The sequence below is a fragment of the Stomoxys calcitrans genome, chromosome 3 (genome assembly GCF_963082655.1).
Source record: "Stomoxys calcitrans chromosome 3, idStoCalc2.1, whole genome shotgun sequence".
NCBI lineage: Eukaryota > Metazoa > Arthropoda > Insecta > Diptera > Muscidae > Stomoxys > Stomoxys calcitrans.
In genome coordinates, this window is record NC_081554.1 from 199,287,234 (window position 1) to 199,309,846 (window position 22,613).

General features: G+C 39.4%; 1 protein-coding gene and 1 long non-coding RNA gene across 7 annotated transcripts in view; one reads left to right on the forward strand and one right to left on the reverse strand.

The window, feature by feature from the left end:
* Positions 1–11,611, reverse strand: part of LOC106082860 (uncharacterized) — a 43,025-nt gene extending 31,414 nt beyond the window's left edge. For all 5 annotated transcript variants that reach the window (XR_001220563.2, XR_009397597.1, XR_009397599.1 and 2 more), the window contains exon 1: positions 11,365–11,611. This is a non-coding gene — a long non-coding RNA (uncharacterized LOC106082860). The remainder of the gene's footprint in view (positions 1–11,364) is intronic.
* Positions 1–22,613, forward strand: part of LOC106082858 (rho GTPase-activating protein gacF) — a 167,281-nt gene that overhangs the window by 64,894 nt on the left and 79,774 nt on the right. The gene's annotated exons all lie outside the window — the stretch shown is intronic.

Below are 22,613 nucleotides of genomic sequence, written 5' to 3' on the forward strand. Positions count from 1 at the left end.
GACATTTCTCATTTGGAGTCTCTGAATGCCATTTATTTGGAAGATGTAGCAGATTGTGTATGTGCGTGTATGTGTGTGTGTGTGTGCATGTGTGTGTTCAGTGGACTCGTAAGGTATCTCATTTTGATATGTCCCCACTTGTACCCGAAATGTACCCTTTTGTTTCTGTGGTATCCCGGAGTCTTTGAACTGTTTCTTAGTTTGATTTTATTCCCAAGTCTGTTTGTGGTACTGCTTCTATGCCTTTGCTACGGCTTTTCTTCAAAAACGACCCGACCCTAAGGGAGGAAGGAGCACTGTGTAGGCAGCATGAGTCGTCGTCATAGTCCTTGTGTTAATGGTGGGGGCGATGGAGATGGAGGCACATTTAACTTGGGGGTGAGCATGGGTATGGGCTGTTATGGTATCTCATGTCGATGGTAAAAGGTTTGCGTTTAATTGAAGTTGAGGATTCTTTTTCTGTTCCTCCATGAAGAGAAAAGGTTATATGTTCGCAGACAAATTTGTATTTTAAATGAATTGATGTGGAAATTTTAAGATGTGGTTTCCAGCCGACGCTTTCCTTGTGTGCGAGGATGTCCGAAAAGTTTTAGAAGATTTCAAAATCCATCTTCCAAATTAAAATTCCTTCCTTTGAAGAAGTTCCCTCAAGTCCGACCAATGGTAGACAAAAAGTGCATTACTTTCACCCAAGAACCCATTGAGGCGGCAGATGATTTTTTTACACTAACTTACAGATATAGCAGTCGATAGAAGGGAAAGTAAGGAAAATGGCCGAACAAAAGAGGAGCAGGAACAAATGAATGCAGGAACGGCACATCGAGACAAATATGCAGTTGCAATACGCTCAAATTGTTAGGTTATTCTATGGCAATCAAAGATTGTCTGGATAACAAGTTTTTGGCTTTGTGAGTGTTGCTGATGTTAGATGTCTTTTTAAGGAGATGTTGGCAGTTGGATTTTAATTTTTTCTTACTGTGTTATAAGAAAATTTGACTAAAAAGACTCAACGTTTCATTCGAAAGGCATGTTTCTACCGTTGCCCTGCTCACTAATAAGTGAGTAGGTGGAAGCATATAATCTTTCTATGGCATTATAACCGGATGGTACTGGCAACGCCGAAATTGCGACCATTGGGGCCTGACCTGTAGATTAAAAAGTACACCACATTGTCGAGACTCTGTAAAAGTTATACAAAATTACCATTTTTGAAAGGCATAGTTGAACTTTACGTATCAAATTTCTGTCAAATTAGGCACCATGGATCTTGAAAGTCATGCCAAAACACTATGTTGCAGCCTAATTGAATAACAATTAGGGATTCCAGAGGATCGAGATGTCAATTCGGGAGTTTGATTCATATGGAGCTACCATATCAGTTTATAAACCGATCTGGACCCCCCTATGGTGGTGGATATAAAAATGGATTTATATGGAAGCTATACTTATTTGCGAACCGACTTGGATAAAAATTCACTTAACCAAGTTTGTTATTCAAAAGAGCAAAAATGTTTGCTAAAACAGCAAACAAAATCTGCTGTTTAACTACAAAAGTCTGCTGAAAAAAAAATAATGTCTTTTTTTAAGTTTGCCTGTTACTTATTATACCCACCTCCAAAGGATATGGGTATATTCATTTTGTCATTGCGTGTCCGATGTAGCCGAAATTTGAGACAGTGAGTTGTGGTCAGATTTGGATATAGCTGCCATATAGACCGATCTCTCGATTTAACGACTTGAGCCCATAAAAGGCGCAAAGGTTCTCATTTCTTTGATGTCAGACAGGTTCTCAAAGAAATGAGAACCTGAAGTGGAACTCCTTCTGATTGCTAGTGCGGGACACACACACAGAAGGTGTTCTTTAGTCTCTCCTTCTTCGATGTCCTCATAGCTACATGCCGCTAGAGGCATACCCACAGATTTCAGTATCCCTGGAATGTGTAGAGTAGTTCCTAGTCTCGCAAGCTAGCCCACCTTACATTTCCTTGGGATGTCACTGTGGCCCGGCACCCAGAACTGGTGAATTTTGACAGTCGACAGTCGAGGGCGGTTTTTGTGTTCAGAAATTCGTTCTCCAGGGATTCTGGCTGTCTGAGAAGATATTTATGCCAATCGTTGAATGACATTATATCTTAGCCTTTCCACCAATTCCTTAATTGCAAGGATCTCCGCTTGGTACACACTTGGTTGGTCCGGCAACCTTTTCGGTATGACCAGTTCTAGATCGTTAGAGTACAACCCAAAGCCCACCTGGTCATTTAGTTCGGAACCATCCGTATAGAATCTATGTAACTTCTATTACCAGGGATATCGTAGTTCCAATCGGTTCTATCAAGAATTGTGGTTCTACCAGTACTTTTTTTTATCAAAAAGCGGCTCAGGTAGGGTATTATTCACACTGTCTGGAACATAAGATATTGTAGCAAGGATAACACAGTGTCTCATTGGTCCGCCACATGACCAATGAGGAAGCTCCGAGCACGAAATCAACTCGGCTAACGGGTGCTCTTTATAAATGTTATGTTTCTTTCATTCTTAATCATTATGATTCTAAGTCGAAGTAATGTAGTCCGAACGTTCGCCTGTTGGCTTGTCAAAAGCACGCTAACAGTGAAAGGAGTAGGTAAGCCACTTAAAATATATCAATTTATTGAAGAAGTTCGCTAGGGATTTGCCAAATCGTCCGGTTTATGTATCTAACATATAAAACGATCTTTCGATTTGGCAACTTGAGTTCTGCTGCGACATACAACATCCATGCCCAGCAAATAAGGTCTAAAAATGGGTATAGCATGTTTTTTACTAACTCCAGATAGAAAATGTTTTTAGTATACCCATCGACTCAGAATCACTTTCTTATTCGATTTAGCCATGCTCACCTGTCCGCCTGAGAGTCTATGTAAAATTTCAAACATGTTGGATAAAAATTTCGCCCTCTAGAAGCCCAAAAAGTCTAATCGGGAAATCGGGTTATAAGGATGACTATATCAGGATATGGACTTATTCAGACCATACTTGACGCAGTTGTTTGAAGTCAAAACAAAACACTTCGCGCAAAATTTCGGCCAAATCGGAAAAGAATTGCGCGCTCTAGAAGCTCTAGAAGTAAAGGCCCAAGATCGGTACAGTTGTTGGAAGTCACAACGAAACACGTCATGCTGAATTTCAGTCAAATCGGATAGGAATTGCGCCCTCTAGATGCTCAAAAAGTCTAATCGGGAGATCGGTTTATACGGATAAGAATGATAAGAATTGCGCACTCTAGAAGCTCTAGAAGTCAAGTCCCAAGGTCGGTTTATATGGCAGCTATATCAGATTATCAACCGATTTATACCATACCTGACACAGTTGTTGGAAGTGATTCCAAAACACCACGTTCAAAATTTCAGCCAAATCGGATAAGAATTGCGTCCTCTTTAAGCTCAAGAAGTCAAGACCCAAGATCGGTTTATATGGCAGCTATATCAAAACATGAACCGATTTGGCCCATTTACAATCCCAACCGACCTACACTAATAAGAAGTATTTGTGCAAAATTTCTAGCGCCTAGCTTTACTCCTTCGAAAGTTAGTGTGCTTTCGACAGACAGACTGGCGGACATGGCTAGATCGACTTAAAATGGCATGACGAATGGCCATGACAGTCATGCACACATTTGTAGAGCAATAACAAGAAATGCGAGCGAACTGAGTCACATTTCGAAATGTGTACCAATGGATGGATCAGGTAGCTGCTTTACAGTTATAATCCACAAATTAAAATCATCTGTTGCAACAAAATTTCTAAAAAAGATGCCTAAATTAATCAAAACAAGTAACAGGCAAACATAAAAAATAGCATAACATTTTTTCATCAGATGCTTGTACTTAAAACAGCAGATTTTGTTTGCTGATTAAGCTGACCGAAATGTTTGCTTATACAGCAGCCCTATGTTTGCTGAAGCAGCAGTTATGTCTGTTTTCCCTGTTTCAGCAGACAAAATCTGCTGTTTTAGCAAATATTTTTGAGGTTTTGAATAACAAATTTGATTGAGTATAGCCCGCGATGTTTATATTGAAAATACATATCGCCCGATTTGCAAGGCCGCAGTTATAAAATATTTAACCGATCTCCACAAGATCTAGCACGAATCGTTTTGCTACCGATCTGAACTCTTTTGCTAAATTTCATCAAAGTCAGTTCTGATTTGGATGTGGCTTCCATGTACATATATGCTTCGCCCGATTTACACAAAAATTTACAAACTATCTGTACGAAATTTGCCATGTATTGTTCTGTTACCGATCTAAACACGTCTGTAAAATTTCAGATATAGCTTCCATTTATATCTATCACCCGTAAAACTAATTGTGGGATAGGTGTTGGATACTATATAGTCGGCTCCGACCGACTTTAGCCTTTCCTTCCTTATTACTATTTTTTTTTTTTTTTTTGTCAACTAGTGTAACTAACAACCACAGTGGAGACATTTATTTTCAAAAACATTGTAGTTACCACTAAAGGAATCTAAGCGATCTTATAAGGCGCAAAGACAAAAGTGAATGGAAAAATTGCCAAATTATTTCAACTCTTAAAGTCATCAATGTGACAATTCACTCCGCAGCAGGACGTCCCGCATCGTCACTGTCATCGCCAATGAAATTTAATTTATGTGGAGAACATCTTAAGATTTTGCCACCCCACAGCTCTCAGCCCACAGACCACCTACATAACGTATTTACTTCGACATAAATGCCCATACTTTTGATAGCCGTGCGTGTGTGTGTGTGCGCGTGTGTTTGTGTACGTGTATTAGTGGTTCATTTCATGAATCCAAGTTATGAATTACAACCACAAACAACGAGAAATGGATTTCTTTGACTTGGTCGGTCGTTGTCGTGGCGGTGGTGGTGGTAGTGGTAATGGTGACGTTGACTACGGCAGTGGTGGTTCGCTTTTGGCATTGACTGCCTTTTGCGTTCGTAAGAAAATACTGAACGGAGGCAAAAAAGCACAAAACGAATTGATGGCCAAAGTCCGGCCAAAAAGAAAAAGTAATTCATCTTCGTTTTTGTTGACTCGCACCAATGCTGGCTGATCCTTTTGTATCGTTTTTGGGGAAAGGGTAACACCGAATCCACTAGAGCTGACTGAATCTATGCGATGCGGTGGCCAAGGATAAAATGAAGAAGAAGAGCCGGGGAGGGCTAAAACCAAAAGTCGCCCACATACGAGCTCAACTTTTCTTGGCTAAGATACGGCGAAGCCAGAACAGAAAAACAATAAAACCAAGAGCACAAAAACTGTCCGGGGCTACTAACAAGAAAAAGTTTTCGTTTGGTTTTTCCCTATGCCATCCATGGCTGGCTTTGCACACAGGGATAGACTCCAACAAGGATAAGGATGAGCTCACAAACACTTGCACACACACACACACACGCACACATACACACACATACACACACACACACACCCATACGAGCGCGCGTTCAAATGAACTTTTGCAGAACGTTTGTGGGCACTTTGGTGAGGGGTGCCCGTGTGCTTTCATGTGCGCCACAAGGACAACGAGATGAATTGGCATGGGGGAAGAGGTGGTGGTGCCGAAGCTAGAGCTAGATGCTGTCGCTTGTGATGGTGTTGTAGGGAGAAATCCGATTAGTAATGGTTTTGTGAACCTCAAGGCTTTTGTTTGCTGTCTGCATGTGGAAGAGGAGAGGCATCATTACATCAAATGTCCTTTTACAAAATATTTTTACCATAAAAAGTACAAAAACACACCAGCCATGGCTTCGGCGTGGCGCCCTAGAAAATGAGAAAACTCGGCACAGCAAGAAGACTAAAACAAACACACAAACCCCTTACAAAACTTCCACATTGAGGTTGTTCCACAAAAATCCACAGCGCGTTTTTGTTGCCTCCAAATGAACAGACATTATCATAAAAAAAGGCAACATCTAAAAAATCCTTTCATTTTTTGTGCTCCTCTTGTTCAGGCTGCTCAAATGTACATAAAGGGAGTAACACTCATCCCAAGGACGAGCCGACCTCACAGCCAAGCACAGCCATAGAGGGAGAATGGAGACGGAGCTTAGGGTAACCGTCGTACTCTAGTCGCTGCTTCTTAATGTTGGCAAAAGGCAAGCAAGCCAAAGTAAATGCCACCAACATGGCCACCACTGGGGTACATCCGAACAAGGCCGTTGTGCGGGCGGGCGGGCGATCAGCGGAGCTTGGTAATTGAAGAAAACATCAGCCATCATTTCCTTTTCGTCCGCCTCCCATTCTATCGAGTACCGGTCGCGCTAGCATTGCTCTGCTCTTTGTGTGTGCCTTTGGGTTCCTTTCTCAGCATAGAAGATAACAATTTGCGCAACGGAAAAAGGTAACTTGGTTGAAGCATCCTTTTGCCATACTTCATGTTGCCAAAAAATTAAGGAACAAGCACAAAGTGTTTTTTTCTTCTCTCGCTCCCTCTCTATCTCCCAATCGCCATATACCATTTCATTTTTATTCCAAAGCATTACAAGCGTCGCAGTACCCCCTTCCCAATAAAATGGATAATAGAAGCTTTGGCAGCACCACAGAGTCGTAGCATTTATAGACGACGACGCAACAGCAACAACAACCATCGTTCTTGTGTGGGATAAAGAAATCACTTGGACAATCTAACCAGGGTCGGTTACTCCGAATTACAAGGGCGCTTGTTTATCCGCCAAAAGCATTGTTGCGATGAAGCTAGGAAACTCTCAAGCTAGGCCCCAACAAATATTATTCCTATTTCAGGGGTAGAAAATTTGTCAACAGTTTTTTAATACTAGGTTAGTTAGGTTAGGTTGGGAAGAGCGTGCGGATATGACACCCGCCCCATGCCACTATGCACATACACCTTAGCCAGTAATCGGCTTGTTGTGAGCCCTAAATAATAAAAAGTTACCTCGAAAAGAAAATCCAAGTCAGATCGTTAATGGTTTTCCCAATAACGCCCCTAAGTTGGTTCATGTCTAATATTGTGTCCGCATCTATGTTCCGGTGACTGTTAGCCTCGAAAGCCGAGCAATGGCTTTCGAAAACCTCTAATGTATCAACATCTTCCTCACATCCCCTTCACTTGACATTACTTGCCACACCAATTTTGCATAAATGAGTTCGTAGTCCTATATGTCCCGTTATGATACCGAAAGCTATACTGCAAATTTGCCCATGGTTCGGGTTAACCAAGCTTATTGACGGCAGCCTATAGACCTTCAGCAGGCGGTATACTCTTTCATTCCCCCTTACTCCGCTATGACCCTCACTCAAATAATAAGGATCGTATCGTGCTCACAGAAGGCGTTCTTCTCCTTCTTACACCGCAAGACTGTTCGTGAACTTTTCGTTAGTTATTACCCTGATGACCAGTTTACTGTTCGTAAAGATGTTCACACTCGACCTCCTCTTGTTAACACCACACCACCTCACTCATTTCGTGATGGCCCGAATCTCCGCCTGCAGAACCGTATTATGGTCATCCAGTCCAAAACAGATCTAAGACACTGGATTTTCAATGTGGACCCAGGGATGGGTCCACTTTGTCCTCCAGCTTTCATCCATCTGTGTAGCATGAACTTCCAAATGGCAATACCAGTGCTTGGAGTTTTGGAGTTTTGGAGAGTTTTGGAGAGAAAGATTCTTCGTGAAATATACATTCAAACAAATTTGTTATTGAAAACAGTTAAAATGTTTGCTAAAACAGCAGTTTTTGACTGCTGAAAATGGGAAAGCAGATATTACTGCTGTTTCAGCATACATAGGGCTGCTGTATTAGCAGACATTTCTTACTGCTATTGAATCGGCTTATAGCCTAATGCAAAAGTGCGCAATTCTTACTAGATTTGGTTGAAATTTTACACAACGACTACTATGGGCTCCAATATTCAGTTCAATTATGGTCCGAAATGAACCATAACTTAATATTGTTCCAATAACATAGCAATTCTTTTCGTTTATCCTTTGTTTGCCTAAAAAGAGATACCGTGCAAGAGCTCGACAAATGCGATCCATGGTGGAGGGTATATAAGATTAGGCCCGGCCCCCTTCATAATTAAGCAGCAGTCATCTTGAGCAAACAACAGACTTTTCAGCAGTAAGCCTGCAACTCTGAAATTGCAGTACTATTGCTTTAATAGCAGAACTACTACTACAATAGCAGCAAAATGAACAACTAATGAATTACGCTATTCTGCGTTTGGCTTTTAGAAACAATTTTCTGTCATAGCCAATTAAAGTAAGTAAAATCTTATTCTGCTCTCAAGTACTTTTCCTTTGGATCTTATGTTGTCCCGATCGGCCTACAAGTCCGTTTGGGGGTGATTTTTTGGTGTAAGTTTCGTATGCAACTTTCAATTACCCTTCATTTGATGCCCACATTGCCCCAACCTTTAAACATGCCATTTTTGCCATTTGTTATATCAAGTTCGTACTCTACGGTTTAATAACATTCATGTGATACCCACATTGTCCCAATCAGTAAGCATGTCCGTTTGGGGGGGTTTTGGGGTAGGGCGTCCTCCATGATTCTTTGACACGAACATTTTATATTTTTGGGTTACCATAAGATGGCATACAAAAGTTCACTTAAATCGATGTGGCCCCGCTCTCGGATATCACAAAATTAAGTACCCTATTTTCACCGTGGGGCTAGATTGTTCCATCTGTGAAAATTTCGTAAAGATAGATTTAGCCGTTTTTATTTCTATTCGGAACAAACAAAATGCAATAATTTAATTTTTTATAATAGGTATAATAGGTTTGTAAAACTTGTTACAGAAAACTCCCATTGAGTAACCCTTTTGCTACAAAAAGTAGTATTTTGCCTCTTCAGCAGAAAAAGTCGATCATTAAGCTTAACTTTTACTTCTTCCATCAACTTTCCTTGGTAGCGCACCATCGACCAGTATCTCTAACCGACCACCATGCAGTCGGTGAACTAAAAAAAAAAAACTGCTGCTAACACACTCAAATGTGGCAGTGCACTGCGAGTCCTTACACCGTAATTTTCGTTATATTTTCTTGTGCTTGGTTCCCCTTTTGCTTTGCTTAGAGTTGCTTTCGCTGGAAAACTTTACAATGCCATAACAAAAGGACAGCAAGAACGACGTTAATGCTTCCCTACTGCAAACAACAGCTTACACATTGCCAGACTCATTGGGGTAGTAAAATTTTTTTCTCAAATATATGGAAAGCGACTAAATTTACGTTTGGAACAAACACCCACATATTTTTTGAAATGTAGGCAAAAATCCATGGTAGATTCACAAACGTAAGACTATGGCTGTTGCCAACTTTTTGGGTAGGGTCGATCTTCGTCATAGCACCGTAACAGTTAGCATTTTTTGCCCGTTTGTTATTTTCATTTTTTTTTTTTTTGCTTTGCGAAGTTGTCTAAAAATGGAAACGAAGGACTTCTGAGTCTGTTGCCTCTCCATGTTGGTTTGCTTTGCACCAAATTCTGTTCGTTGGCTTGAGATGGCTGAGAGATGGATTTGGACGATGCCGGTTGGCAGTACTAAGAACAGCATTTTTTTTTTTTTTTTTTGTTAAATTTCTCAGGGAGCCCAAGTACAATAGGTATAATAGGTTTGTAAAACTTGTTACAGAAAACTCCCATTGAGTAACCCTTTTGCTACAAAAAGTAGTATTTTGCCTCTTCAGCAGAAAAAGTCGATCATTAAGCTTAACTTTTACTTCTTCCATCAACTTTCCTTAGTAGCGCACCATCGACCAGTATCTCTAACCGACCACCATGCAGTCGGTGAACTAAAAAAAAAAACTGCTGCTAACACACTCAAATGTGGCAGTGCACTGCGAGTCCTTACACCGTAATTTTCGTTATATTTTCTTGTGCTTGGTTCCCCTTTTGCTTTGCTTAGAGTTGCTTTCGCTGGAAAACTTTACAATGCCATAACAAAAGGACAGCAAGAACGACGTTAATGCTTCCCTACTGCAAACAACAGCTTACACATTGCCAGACTCATTGGGGTAGTAAAATTTTTTTCTCAAATATATGGAAAGCGACTAAATTTACGTTTGGAACAAACACCCACATATTTTTTGAAATGTAGGCAAAAATCCATGGTAGATTCACAAACGTAAGACTATGGCTGTTGCCAACTTTTTGGGTAGGGTCGATCTTCGTCATAGCACCGTAACAGTTAGCATTTTTTGCCCGTTTGTTATTTTCATTTTTTTTTTTTTTGCTTTGCGAAGTTGTCTAAAAATGGAAACGAAGGACTTCTGAGTCTGTTGCCTCTCCATGTTGGTTTGCTTTGCACCAAATTCTGTTCGTTGGCTTGAGATGGCTGAGAGATGGATTTGGACGATGCCGGTTGGCAGTACTAAGAACAGCATTTTTTTTTTTTTTTTTTGTTAAATTTCTCAGGGAGCCCAAGTCACCCCCTTCTTAATGTTGGCACTATGTGGTATAACCTCCTTATGAGCATGTGCCTCAGTGTATACAACAGTCGGTCATTACATAGTCAAGTCTAGAGTTCATGACATTCGTGTGAAGCCATGTTCCCATGGATGTGAGTAGAGACATAATGTGGGGATGGTCGAAGCTACCATCCGCACTTATTATAAAAATTCATCTTCATCATTATTACGATGAATATTTACGAAGAGAGCCATTATTCACAAATTTTTCTGTTGGACACATTGTACAATTTTTGCATAGACTTTTTCAAAGTTGAATGTGTTCAAGGAACAGAGGAACATAAGAACAAGCAGTTGCTTAGGAATCCCATAGATCGATATTTCTTCCAAAACTTGTGTTGGGTGATCATTGCTGTTCACATTTCTATAGGGCGAGATGTGATCTTTTATCGAATAACTGTCGATTCTATACCTTCTTTATAAATCGATTTTCAGAGTTTAAGTTTTGAGAAACTACTGGTAGCAATTCTTACATCTATAGACAACATCAACCATGGCGTTGCAAATTTTGTCCCCATTGGTTCATTACAGTGAATTCACACACAGATGTTCTCATGTAAGTAAGCCCTGTGCTACTGCTGAGAATAGAACCTGTGTGTATCCATGCATCCCATGACTATTTGTTTAAAAACTTATTTTGTCAAGATGATGCTGATAATGGTCAGTGTACAAAATCAACAACGCCTGCGTACGGGTCATCATTTTAACAAAAGCATTGGCCGATGGGCTGAAATACTTGTCAATTTGCAGTATGCCCATGTCTTCTGGACGGTCGGAAATTATTGCCAGATCCTTTATCAATATTTCCCATAGGTAATGCCTGCACTATTCGGCCCACGATATCGTCAGTGGTATTCGGTATTCTAATCGATCAAAATATTTTATATGCCGATCCATTTCATAGCCACTTACACAATTTGCAATCCAAAGTAGCGCCGTCGAAACTGTAAAAGTTGTCCAAATTCCTTGCACATTCTCGGTGTCCGTCACTAGATTACCTTTTGTATTCATAACTTCTGTCGCCATTAGAAGGGGATGTGTCTGTTCCAAAACCTTCAATTCACCCATTTCATGCTGACGTGGTTAAGGGTGCAAAACGAAATAAAACGCAAACAATTAACAAATTTATGAATATTTTTAATTTTGCTTCCTGACACGTCACTTACAGCGGTCAAAAAAAGTATTCATCATTAGCAAAATTGATAATAAATTCACTTATTTTGGGTAATTGAAGAAAATTTAAAGTAAACAAATAATGCAGTTTTATGCGATAGTTTATTTTTCGTAATATGTTTTAAAATAAATTCAAAAAATAAATTTAATTAGCGCAAAAAATGCAATTTTATATAATAACACCAAAAACAGAACAAAAAAAGTATTCATCATTGATGTGCTATCATCAAAGTCAAATTCAAATATTATTTGGGAATCCCCCTTTTCTGTTTTATTTAGTAAAGGAGGCTTTGCCCTTGACAGCAAATATTTAATTTCATTGAAAATATAGTTTTTGTCAAAATGGGTCGTAAGCAAAACGAGGTTTCTGATGAGGTAAAAGTTTTGATAATAAAACACCACAGGAATGGTTTAACTCAAAAAACTATCAGTGAAATATTAAATAGACCACGATCTACTATACAATCCATCATCAGAAAGTGGACAGAAACGAAAACTGTTGACAATAAACCAAGATCTGGTCGACCAAAAGCACTTTCAGTTGGAGATGTGCGTTGGCTAGTGCGGCAAGTTCAGAAAACTCCGAAGACAAATGCGACCATTCTTCGTAAAAACACTATGGAATATTTAGGGAAGGAAGTTACTACACAAACAATTCGAAATACACTCAAAAGGCATAGTTACAGAGGAAGAACTGCACGTAAGAAGCCCTTTATAAATAAAATAAACCGAGTGAAAAGGCTAAACTTCGCAAAAATGTATGTAAAACAGCCCGAATCATTTTGGAAAACAATCATTTTTGCAGACGAGAGCAAGTTTAATCTTTTTGGGTGCGATGGAAAGGTCATAGTGTACAGAAAACCAAATACAGAGCTTGAAGAACGAAACACAGTTGCTACTGTAAAACATGGTGGAGGTGGTTTAATGGTTTGGGGGTGTATGGCGGCTTCAGGAGCGGGAAATCTTGAAATTATTAATGGAGTAATGGATCATAAGTATTACATTGACATTTTAAAGAGGAATTTAAAAGATAGTGCTGTAAAACTTGGGCTTGGTAATAACTTTCAATATTATCAAGATAATGACCCCAAACATTCTGCTTTAAATACCAAGATGTGGATGCTGTATAACTGCCCCAAAGTCATTAAAACTCCTCCTCAAAGTCCCGACTTGAACCCAATTGAACATCTTTGGGAACATCTCGAACGCAAATTGAGAACGCGCAATTTTTCGAGCAAGAGTCAAATGCAACAGGTGATAATGGAGGAATGGACTAATATAGACCAAAATATAACCGCTAAATTAGTCCAATCGATGTCAAACCGTTTAAAAGAAGTTATAAGACGCGGTGGTCGAATAACAAAGTATTAATTTTTTTAAATTATGTTATTTATTTTTTTGTTTTTTGCAATGATGAATACTTTTTTTGTTTAATTTTTTGTGTTCAGCTGTAAAATGGCCCTTTTTGTTCCAATAAATACTATTTTTTTCTTTAAAAACAATGAAATTGTGTACATATATATCACACAAGCACTACTGCATCATTAGTTTAATATGTTTTTATTCCAATTGTCTTTTGTAGACTTATTAAAAAAAAACATTGAATGATGAATACTTTTTTTGACCGCTGTATATTTTTTCGAATCAATCTAATTTTTCTGTACAATGAAAAGAAAATGACAATCCAATGCCTACTCAATTTAACATATTTTTTAAAACTCAAAAATGTTATATAAACTAACAAGGAAAATGAAAACTTAACCTACTTTGTTTAAAAATAAATAATTTAAACGATTCAGAATAATAAATGTGGATACACCACAATGCCTTTACACTCACGCTTTTCTATTTTTTTTTTTTTTTTTCTCTTCGTTGTATATGATATCTCTCCTTTTGCCACATGTGAATGTTGAAATTCATTTGACAATAAGTTCAAAAATATTTTTTCTTTTAAATATTAAGTAACAAACTTTTTCGACGGATTAAAAAATAGATAAATAAAATTGTAAACTTGTTTTGTATAAACAGATTTTATGTATATAAAATGCACCTAGGAAATTTGAAGCAAAATAAACCAAAATTTTGATTTGATTAAATATTTCGCTCTCTCAACAATATTCTCAAAAAGAACGCTTTGTTATAACAAAACTTTTTAAACAAAAAAAATCCGAGACTTTGAATATTCTTACCAAGACTAGAACCCAGGCTCTCTGTCTTATAGGCTGCCTCAACAAGCGGCTTTCATTTCATTAACTGCACTTTACAATAATATTAAAAGAATACAAATTATTTTTAAACAGCATGTCATAAATCAAATTGGGGCCATTTCATTAAAAACTCATAGGCAAATGAGTTCATCCCTATCTAAAATCGAGAAGGAAATCAGCCTATGATGGATCGACGAAGAACGACAAGAAGAAGAGAAGAGAATTTAAATGCGTTATGTCAGTGGTGTGGAGACCTTTTTCTATCGTTTACCAGCTTCAAAGAGCTGCAACCTAAAACTTCAGATGCCATTAACCCAGTCCAAGAGGCTGCCAGCCACACCATAGGTGGATAGCATGCGTACAAGACAAAAATATTTTCTTGAAAAACTCAACAATTCTTTAAGAAAATTTTCTTGAAATCTTAAGAAAACTCACTCCAAATCGAAACAGGCATCCAATCAATTTCAATCAAATCCACACACACACACACACACCCTCAAACATACACAGACACACTTACACAGGAAATCCATTCGTATAAGAGCTTGAAACTGAAGGAAAGAGGATCTAACCTGAAGCATAAGACATACAGCAGCATACTGACAACAGGCTATGCACAGATACACATACTCGCACACATACACACACACACTCACCTTTTCTAAGACAAACTGCAGATACTACATGCAAACACACAAACCTACACGTTTACAATACAAACATAAAACCGATAGATGTATAACCCCGAAAGAGAGAGAAAGAGAACAAAAATGATAGGCAACGCCGTCTGTACAAACGTATGAGGGCACACACACACGCACTCACACAGTTGACATGGGGCAGGGGCAGCAATAATAACAACAACTAACATCGGTTTTTGTACGAAAACAAGAAGAAATAATGCATTAAAACGTCTTTTGACCATCCATGACAACAACCACACCAACCAACCAACATACCCAGCAAAGTCCTGGCTGTGGGAGTGAGGCTGTGAGGCTACAAAAGTGGAACGTCTTGTGCAGTGGGTGAGCAGGAGGATGGCCGGCTGGCTGGCTGGCTATAGTGGCCCTCCTAGTTGTCTAACAACAACGACAACGGCAATAATGTTCAAATGAAACACTCATTTGAGGCTTATTGTTGCTGCTGCCACTGCCCGATGCCGATGCTGCTCAACCGAAGGAACATTTTGGAGAAACAAACAGCAAGACGCTCGCTGCCGAAAAGAGGTACTGACAGTTTGCCATTTAATAAACACAACTTAAGAGAGTAGGAGATTTGGGACTCGACAACGACCCTGTGTATCATCCTTCTCGGTCCAGAGGCACAAAAAGCCAAGGAAAAATATCAAACATTCAACAAGGGGAGCAGAGGAGAGTAGGGTGTCATCAGGCATGCACAAGGACTTTCCAAGGCATGTTATATGTGGTGCTCTCACATGGATATACTTTTGTTGCTGTAGGTGTTGTAAGAAACTGAGATTGCCAAAGAAATCCTATATCCATGGTAAAAGATAAAGAGTTGATGACGGTATGAAAGGTTCAGACCACAATATTAACGTTTCAATGAGGACGGCCTTATATTGAATAGTATCAGTATCGACCATTGTGATCATAAAACTAGAACAATCTGGAAATCTGGCATATTGATTAGAAAAACTTGCTAGATATACATCCTCCACCATGAATCGTTCTTTGAATGAATTTTTCAAATAAGGAGATCGATCGGTTTATAAAGTTTGGACCGTCCTTGGCTTTGACTGTTAGAAGTCGTAACAAAATACTATGTGCAAAATTTTAGCCAAATCGGATGACAGTTGCTTCATATGGAGACTCAAGATATCAATTCGGGAAATCGGTTTAAGTAGGAGCTACTATATCAGGTTATGAACCAATTTGCTTCATATTTTAAACGGATTTTGGAAATCATGACAATACACAAAAAGTGCAAATTTTTAGGCAAATCAGATAATAATGGCATCTTTCAGAGTATCAAACAGTCAATAAAAAGTCCAATAGAGATATCGGTTTATGCGGGAGCTTAGTTTCGATGTGTCGAAGAAGGAACTACGATATTCGTATGGGCCTAATAAAATCTATCAAAATCGGATAGTAAATAAGCGTTTTATGGCATATAGAAATTTATGTTCCAAGAGCTTTCTGTACCGAGTCTGGAAAACCTACCGCACAGCGAAAACAAATTAGCCGAACGTAGAATAGCGAACGTAGATTCTTCGATCTTCTGCACTCATTCAAAAAACTATGACATCAAGTTTCGAGGTGTCTCCCACCACTTGATCTTCGAGGTGTCTCCCAAAACTTGATCTTTCCATTGGGCTTCTGGTCATCCCGGTTTCCGTGTAGCACGGTGTTCGCCTTGAAAAGACTTCTTTGCTAGAGCTTCTTCATCCATTCTGACAACATGACCTAGCCAACGCAACCGTCGTATTTTTATACGTGTAACTATGCTATAGTCGTTATACAGCTCATACAGCTCGTGATTCATACGACGCTTTTATTTTCTCAAACACTGCAAGCACTGCCTCGTCAGCTTTCACAAGCACTGCCTCGTCTGCTTGTAGTATCAGTGTCATGTACAGTGTAATCGTCGTCTGTCTAGGGGTGGCCTTGTTTCTAAACTGCTTACTTAATCCAAAGTAGCATCTGTTTGCCAGTATTATTTTTCGCTTTATTTCAAAACTAGTGTCATTCGATCGGTTACTGCGGTGCCAAGGTAAATAAAGTTGCTGACTATATCAAAGTTGTGGTTCCCAACTTTCTCCATTTTCCTTACCTGATCGGTTGTACAAGACGTTTTGGGATTTGATACCATCCATTTTGTCTTATTTCCATTTACTGCCGGACCCATTTTCATTGATTCTCTTTCGATTCTTTCAAAGGCTACTGTTACTACTTCCGGTGACCGACCTGTGATATCGATATCGTCGGAATAAGCGAGTAGCATTTGTTCTCTTGTGATTAGTGTGCCCTATCTATTCACAGCTGCATCTCGTATAATCTTCTCCAGCAAGATATTAAAGAGATCACACGATAAGCTGTATCCTTGTCTGAAGCCTCGTTTGGTATTGAATGATTCGAAGAGATTCTTTCCTATTCTTACTGAGCAACGCGTATCAGCAAGTGTCATCCTTTAGAACCTTATTAATTTTCCAGGGATACCAAACTCAGACATGACTTGAAACGTATAGCTGCTATCGAAAGCAGCTTTGTAGTCAACAAAGATGTGGTAAGTGTTGATTTGTACTTCTCTAGTCTTTTCTAGGCTTTGGCATTGATAGGGACCAATTATCTCATTAACATAAGGTTTTAATCATTCACACAACATACGAGAGTATCTTGTATGCGATGGGGAGGAGACTTATTACTCAATAGTTGACACATTCCGTTTGTCTCCTTTCTTGAGTACTGGACATAGTATGCTGAGGTTCCAATCATTGGGTATGCGTTCTTCTAGCTAGATCGTGCAGACAAGCTGATGCATACGCCTTATCAGCGTGTCACGTCCGTTCTTATATTGTTCAGTGGGTAACCCGTCGGCTCCTGCTGCCTTGTTGTTTTTCCATCGGATCAATGCAACTTGGACCTCATTCTGAGTAGGAGGTATACATTCTGTACCATTATCAGGGATTGGCTACGCGGTATCCTCTTCGCCGCCAACATCGGACACTAGGATCTCCTTCATCTGGCGCGTTGCTACTGATTGCAGATTCGCTCTATATGCCGCATTCTTGGCTTCAGTAACATCTCGACACTCTTGGTCGTACCATGGGTTCTGTGGGGAGGCTTCCATTGAGTGGGCAGTGGATTGCCACTGCGCCGTTAAATCTTCGGGACAAGGAGTGCTTTCATTAAGCAGTTGGGTCAGTTGAGTGGAGTATGCAGTTGCCACTTGCTGTGTTTGTAGCTTTTCAATGACCATCTTCCATGCAGGGTCAGATCGTACGTTTCTCGCCACACTAAGACGTGTGAACCTTCGAAAAAAGGTAATGATCCGAATCGATGTTCGCCCCTCGGATCGATCTATCCATTTATCACAGCATGATCTATTTGGTTTCTCGTATTTTAATCGAGCGACAGCCATATGGCCGTGCAAATCCTTCGATGTTAGAATCTAATGTTTCCAACTACTATGTTCTTAGCCGCAGCGAAGTCTATTAGCCTCAATCCATTATCGGAAGTTTCTACGTGTAGGCAAAATTTTCCGACTGTTGGGCCAAAACATTTCCTTTCCTATTTTCGCATTAAAATCTCCCAGAACGATTTTAATATCATGGTCGGTACAGAGGTCGTATTCCCGTTGTAGACGCTCGTAGCAAATAAGCTTGGTCTGTTCGTCCTTATCTTCCGTCAGGGCATGGACGCAAATAAAGCTAATGTTGACAATTTGGCCTTTATGCGGATTGTGGCTAGCCACCGGAATAGCTTCCACCGGAATAAACCTGGAGGCATTCTCCGACTAACCACAAATCCACAGCCAAATTCATGCCTCGTCACAGTGCAGCTATAATATGGGGCGTCACCACTCGGTGTTGTTGAAGAGCCATTCCCGAGCCATAGCACTTCATGTATGACAGAAATGTCTGCCCTGTACTTCTTCAACCCTGCACTCTATCTTTAAAGAGTGCGTACACTCCAGGTGCAGATACGCAAATCATGGTCCTTAACACGTTTGAAGGGGTCGCCATCTTATGGGTGATCCGTTTTTATTCTTCTGCGTTTTTCAAAGTAATTCCTTAGATTTTCCGGGTAATGGACTACTAACCTGACGCCTCAAACCTATCTTTTTATCATTCTATAGGTGAACTTGTGGCACATTTTAGCTCACTACCTTAAAGGATGTTAAAGGTAGCTACCCAAGTGACACCACGGGGGGTTTGTGCCCACATCAAAGCTATCAGCTATCATATCAGTCAAAACCTATCAGACAATTATCATCTTTAAAAATTAAGTTTGTTTATCTTTGGCTCGAATCGTCACAATTAGGACAAAGATTTTTTCAGTGCAATCATCGCAACCCAAAGCTTATTGAAAACATCCGGGTAGACAGAAAGCAAAACCGTTTCCCCTATGGTTTTTATATGTTTTTATTAATTTGTTATCACTTTTTTTCTTTTCTTCAGTTGTGTTTACTCTGAGAACATTTTTTAATTTACGAAAGAAATACTGCATTAAAGCATGAGAATGATTACTAGCCACTTGTAATTCTCTCCTCTTAGATTTTGAGTACCAAATAGCACATAATAAGGGCATTTGATAAATGCCCTTATTATTATTTTCCACCCGAATTCACCGAAACTATCACCATAACGAGTGTCCATGTGTTAAATGAGAGTTAACATCCAATTTTAGATCGCCGTTCAAAATTCAACAAGTCTACGAATAGTCAGGTTCAGACTTTCATAAAACTAAACATTTTTTCTTATTCTTTTTATTCAATATTATTCTTTTTATTCAATATTAGTCCCTATTATTTTTTCCTAAACTTTCTATCAAGAGCTCAAAAATGTTAATTTGCCCAGAATCATTCCATTAAGAAACAGGGCAACTTCTCACATATCAATGAGAGCTATCCGATTCAAGTTTAAGCTCAATGGTAAGGGTCCTGCGTTTTATAGCAGAGTCCGAACGGCGTGCCTTTGTATACTTGTGCACCTCTCTGGGGACAAGTTTTAACATGGCTTGTATGCATGGTATAGTACCTCATGATATAGTACCTCGCTAGCATTAGGAAGAGACCGCTAAACGTTTTTGTTTTTCTGGTGTTCTCGCTAGGATCCGAATACTTTCAGCATCTTAAACGGACATGCTAACCGCTGCGCTAAGCTGCCTCCGGTTCAGGTTATAAATCAGGTTATAAGCGTGCCCAAAACCTCAAATCTCCAAATCGGTGTATAACGAATCTATTCCAAGATATAGCCCCCCTTCAAATATGTGGACTTCGCACCTGCGTATGGTAATAAAAATTATCTGTGCAAAGTTTAAACTTAAGGCCTCAATTTGTAGCTTGATTTCAACAGACCGAAAGACAGATGGACGCACATTTGTAGTTTCTCCAAGAATTTTATGAAGATCAAGAATAAAAATCCTTTGTAGGGTCGGAAATGGATATTTCGATGTGTTGCAAACGAAATGTAAAAATGAGTATACCCCCATCCTTCGGTGGTGGGTATAAAAAAGGGAAAAATTTACCGATTTTCTAAGTTAACCTACGATTTATATTTTCGAGCGACAGTATTGTCTTTTGCATTGCCTCCTCCGTCCATTTGTGTGTCGTCAGTGAACGTTTCCACCATTAGCAGACCAACTTCGGGTTTCCTTACATCCTTTGGCTGTATTTTTATACACAACAAGTCTTTGCCACATACTCTTTTAATAAATTTGTGTGCCCAAAGAAACAGGAATGCTGTCATTGTGGACTATGAATACGCACCATAATCAAATATGCATGCATAGTCGTCCTTTTGAATGTGTATGTGAGTGTGTGGGTGTGTGTGTTTTTAGTACGTACGCATGTGATTGCGTATGCATGTGATTGTCTCTGTACGAAATTAGTGTGAGTTTTCTTGGGCCTAAAATTGGCCGACTTCAAGTCGAATGCATTTCTAGCCTAAAAAGGATTTTCATGAGAGGAGGTTCTTTAATATAGCATCAGCACATACATACACATGTCATTGTGTGTGTATCTTTCTAAAAACACATATACACTAATGCTACGCACAAACAACGACATAATGTTGTACATATACAACGTAGGCCTTAGATGTGGCCTGCTCATATCTTTCAATAAGTGTGCAAGAATAAGAAAATTATTCTTAGTTTTTTCTTCTTTTTCTGCAAAACTACACTTCTTGAAGGGGAGGCACACACCCACAGATCTACAGAGGCAAGTGGTCTGCTTCGGCCCTTGGCCAAGAATATCTTTAAATTTTAAAATGCTGAGATGCACATGACGTAGTATAGGAGAGCATGCAATAGGCCTATGCAGCACGCACGCACTTACAGTGGACAATCGAGTGTGGCCCATAACCTCCACCGCCTGCTCTTCCAAAGACCACATATTTGACATAATGTCCATATGCAGAAATGCATCTTGCATTTCTTCTGGACGGGTGGTCAAGAAGGCAATGGCAAGGATGGTGATTGTGATTGTGATGGAGTTTTGGTTATGATTCGATGCCTTTGCTGCCTGTGCCATGTTCCATTTTCATGGAGCTGAGATTGTTGTCAAGCAGTAAAAATCATCCTCCCACTCTGCCTCCCGCTCTCGCTCTGGCTCTTCCTCAATCCCAAGTGCCATGGCAAAAGTAAAGTCATTTCTTAAGATTCATTTGTTCGCCTAAATAAAGCATATACAGAAAAATCCAAGTAAACTCACACCCTAGGCTCGCTCCAAGCACTGATGTTATGCTTATCGCCCCAATATTTCCCTTCTTTCCATCTAATCAGCAATTCCAGGCAGTAGCTGTTTGTTGCTGCTTTCATTTCCCAAGAACCTATCGACGACATTTTATGCTCCTGTTCATGTCCATGTCAATTTCGTTATAAGAACAAACTAAGGACTGCATTAAATTTCTTGACAAAAAACAAATTCGAGAGATATACTCCGTCTCACCTGGGAGTTACATAAATTGACGAAAACTTAAATACTCCTACATAATGGATGATGATGATGATATAAATTGGCCAACCATCATCGGTATGGGTCACATGGCTGGAGCTGTTATTTCGCAACACCATTTAATCTGTAATACAATACCCAAGTTAGCCCAAAACAACCATTCGTAATTTTTCTTTATTGATAGATTTTTTCTCCTCAACCATTCCTCATCCCACCAAGAAATAGACGATTTCTCTAGACCAGCTTCAACAATAAATGATTGCCACCAGCCTAGAATAAACAGTGCATCAACGAATGGCAAATGAAGGATTCAAGTCAGCTGGCCAAATATAATTAGGGAAATTCATTTTCGTTTACAATTTAGTGAAAATTTTATTTTCATATAAAAATACTTTTGATTTTTCCAAATTCGATTTACAAACTGAATATTGTACTAGCTTATTATTTAAGCCTTTTTCAAGTTAGGTTCAAATTAGAAGGGGACAGGGTGAGATCTGCAATTGCGAAAAAATTTGGGAACTTAGGTTCCTCTTGCAAAAGAAACCTTAACCATGCACAATGGCTGTCGCGAATACATACATAAATATTACAGTAAGAGAAAACACAACGGAAGATATATAGTGCTTCGAGCTGGTTTAAATGACAAGAGTGATGGGCGAATGTAGCTGTTGACAGGCAATTTCAGAAAGATTAAATTGGTCTTGAGTGGAGTTCGCAGGCTACCTCATAAAAAAGAAGGAAGAAAAAATGGGAACGCATTCACGGTACACTTTTGATGTAATTCAAACTTTTTTTATAACCTACCATCATAAGATGGGGGTATACTAACTTCGTCATTCTGTTTGTAACACCTCGAAAGATGCGTCTAAGACCCCATAAAGTATATATATTATTGATCGTTATAACACTTTAAGTCGATCTAGCCATGTCCGTCCGTCTGTCCGTCCGTCCGTCCGTCTGTCTGTCGAAAGCACGCTAACTTCCGAAGGAGTAAAGCTAGCCGCTTGAAATTTTGCAAAAATACTTCTTATTAGTGTAGGTCGGTTGGTATTGTAAATGGGCCATATCGGTCCACGTTTTGATATAGCTGCCATATAAACCGATCTTGGGTCTTGACTTCTTGAGCCTTCTCGTCCGATTTGACTG